Source organism: Sturnus vulgaris, chromosome 11 (assembly GCF_052056855.1).
Source record: "Sturnus vulgaris isolate bStuVul1 chromosome 11, bStuVul1.hap1, whole genome shotgun sequence".
In the NCBI taxonomy this organism is placed as follows: domain Eukaryota; kingdom Metazoa; phylum Chordata; class Aves; order Passeriformes; family Sturnidae; genus Sturnus; species Sturnus vulgaris.
The window spans coordinates 19,276,777-19,280,105 of record NC_142253.1 but is presented as its reverse complement, the minus strand read 5'-3'; positions in this window follow the sequence as shown (position 1 = coordinate 19,280,105).

Genomic DNA, 3,329 nt, shown 5'->3' with positions numbered 1-3,329 from the left:
TGCCAGCTCAGCAGTGGAGCACAGCATGGGTTCACACTCCCCATTGCTCCTACAGATGCAGCCGACACCTCAGGACATGTCCCCGATAGCCAGATGGGCTTTGGAAATAACTTCTCTCCAGGACGATCCTTCTTGCTAGGGGTATTGAGCACCCTGCTTTTTGCGACAATTTTCCTCCTGTGTTGCCTTATCAGACGCTGATACTGCTTGAAGAGAAAACGGTGAGTGTTTTGTTGCTCTTCGCCTCAAACAGCTTCACTTGATGGCTGCTTGCAGACAGGAACCATTGCCATTGAGCTGCTGTGGACTTGTGGATGGTCAGTGGTTGTCCACATAGCTCTGCTGAGGCTTCTGCTGCTGCCCAGTGCTTTCATTGGCCTCTTCATTGCTGGGCCTTGTCCTGGGGAGCCCGCTGGGGCTGCAGCCAGTGCTGGCTCCCACTGAGGCTGCGGGGCCAAGAGCAGCCCCAGGAGCAGCGGGCAGAGGCAAAGCAAGGCGGGGAGGAGAAAGAGCCGGGGCCAGATTGCCCTTGGAAGGCAGACGCGCTCTGGGGCCTGCTCCTGGCCAGGGACCCTGCCCAGAGCCATCCCCTGCTGGCCGGGGCCTTGAGGGGCAGCTGTCCAGCTGGGCCAAGGTGTGCCAGCAGCTGCAGCCGTGCTGGGGAGCCTTGCCAGCTCTGGGCCCTGCTGTGCAGGAGGGTCCCTGTGTGCCAGCGGCAGCTGGGGCCTCAGACACTCCTCTCTCCACAGGAGTGCCTCTGCAGCTTCACAACGTTAAAGGTATACATTATATTACTCTGGCGTTTTGCAAATATTCGAAGGAATGCTATATGTATAATGTTGGAAAACTTTGCTACATGAATATAGTTTCTTTTATTTCGGCTATTAAGAAAACTTAGAAATAGTAGTGTGATAAATATATTTTTTCCTTGGACTAATAACATGGTGAAGTAAAAAGCTATTGTTCATGTAACTAACTCAGAGAACGGTAAAAAATAATCAGAACATTCTTCCCATTTTTGTATTATCCTAGCGGCATAAAGACAAGGATGACCGCCACAAACACGACAAGTTTGTAGAGCCGACTTATGCATCTACACCATCAGGAATTGCACTATCAAGAGGGAATAATAAAGAAAACAACTTCAAAAGTAAAAATGTTAATTTACAGGTTGGGGTGGTGATTTTGAATAATGCATGGAAGGTCTATGAATATGTAACAAGCTGATGCATTTAACGAAGTGTTTTCTAAGTTAATGCGTGCTCTTGGCGGAACTCCAAGCACCTGGCCATTGTGACTTTTTCCTTTATTGTCTCTTACTGTCTTTTACTAAACATTTTTTAAAATCTACCTAAAAACAAATACTCGCTTTCCACAATGAGACCAAAAGCCATCAGTTGGGGACACCTGTACCTGCCACCGGCCATCCCCAAACCAGAGACCATTGTCCCTGTCACAGCTGCCTTACCAGCTTGTTTCTCTGCTGCCAACACCCAGAACAGCAGCCTCTGTCCCCAGAGGTACTGGCCCTGGTGTTGGGGCAGGACTGAAGGTGGCCCCCTCCTGTCAGTGACAGGCTTGAGTCCACTAGCACCTTTGGGCTTCTTCTCTGGAGTCAGCACAAACTTGAGCGACAGTGTCCTTTGCTGCGCTGAGAAGCCAAAAAAACCCACGTCTAGTTGAACCCCACTGCACACATCATGAGGGATCCCTGCACAGCTTGGCACAGACCATAACTATGCCTTTGTGCCTCATGAGGGATCCCGTCACACCTTAGCAGAGAGCCCAAAATATCTGTGTGTGCCACGCAAATGAATCCAGCCCCTGACCATCTTTGGAAGGACTCAGCTGCTTTCTGGGCCTTGCCGGCAGCCACTAAACCTCCACGTAAATCATGAGGAACTCAATCCCCCTGCCAGCCTTACAGAGCTCTCCAGTCACCTGTATGCCATACAAGGGACCCCAAATCCCCTAAGAACCTCATGAGGAGCCCCAGCCACATGCACCACTGACAAAGAACCCAAACCCTGCATGTCTTACTGGAAAACTCCACCCGCCTCCCGTGTGCCTCATGACGGACCCCAGTCATCTGCTGGCCTTACAGGGGTCCGTATCACCTGCGTGCCATAGAATAGCCAGGCCTGCCATTAACTCTAGCCAGCAGCGTGTTCCCTGAGTGAAACCCTTTCCAATGCCCTCCTGGGAACTGGGAACATGTGCTGAGGTGCCAGCTGCATCTGTGGGAGCGATGTGGAGCGTGAGCCCATGCTGTGCTCCACTGCTGAGCTGGCAGCTGTGCTGGACACAGCCAGAACGTTCTCTGCTTCCCCCAGAGCTGGGGCCTGGGGCTCCTTGGCACCCCTTGGCACAGGCTGTGCCACCCAACAAAGCCCAGAAGGCCGGGAGCAGAGTGCGGGGGCGGTAGGAAGCTGAGAGAACCTCCTGCTCTAGAAGTGAGGCAGTTCTTTCTGAAACAAAGACAGTGACTTCAAGAGATTCCCACTGTGCTCAAAGTTTGCCTCTAGCGACAAAGAGATGAGCTTGGAAATCCAAGAAAATGGCTGGAAAAAGGTTTTATGTAATTTGGTTGAGACTAGGTACATCTCTCCAGTGGGAAAAGAGCCTCTGCAGTAGGCTTGGTGTCTTGGGGTGTCTTAGTTATCATAGAGTAAAGAGTACCAATTAAATGCCAATTTCTATTTTATTCTACAATTGTAAAAATCTTCTAAGCTTTTCAGAATTCTAAGACTACTTGAAAAATCCTAAAGTACTACAGAAAAAGAAAGAAATATTTGGGGATGCTTTCTACAAAAATTTCTAAAAAAGAAAAAACTAAAAGGGGGTTCCTTTTCTTCAGGAACCCCATACCCAACTGCTGTCGGCCCAGCCCTGGCTGTGTCAGACAAGGAGCTCCGCCAGTGCTAGTGGCACCACCCAGACACCAGACCTGAAGCCCAAAGGTGTTGCTGGACTCAAGCACTGCCTTGGCCGGAGGGTCCCACCTCCTGTCCTGGCTGGAGAGAGGGGCCAGTTCCTTTGTGTTGCAGTCAGTAAGTCAGGAGTCTCTCTGATTTCTTCAGAGAGAAATCAGAGTACAGGGATTGAATTAAAGTCTTTGAATGAAACGAGTAAGTGAATAGATGGATTGAATAAGTAAGTAAGTAAATGGAGTAAGTTTTAAGTGCTTTTAGTGAGTAACAGGTCTTAGATGCCTGAGAAGTAGTACATGTTCTAGTGAAGGTTGAAAAACACACTAGTGTTTTCTTAGAGGCTCCAAGAACCTAGCTTCAGACATAATAGAGTTAGAGTTAAGAATATTGCTTACATTT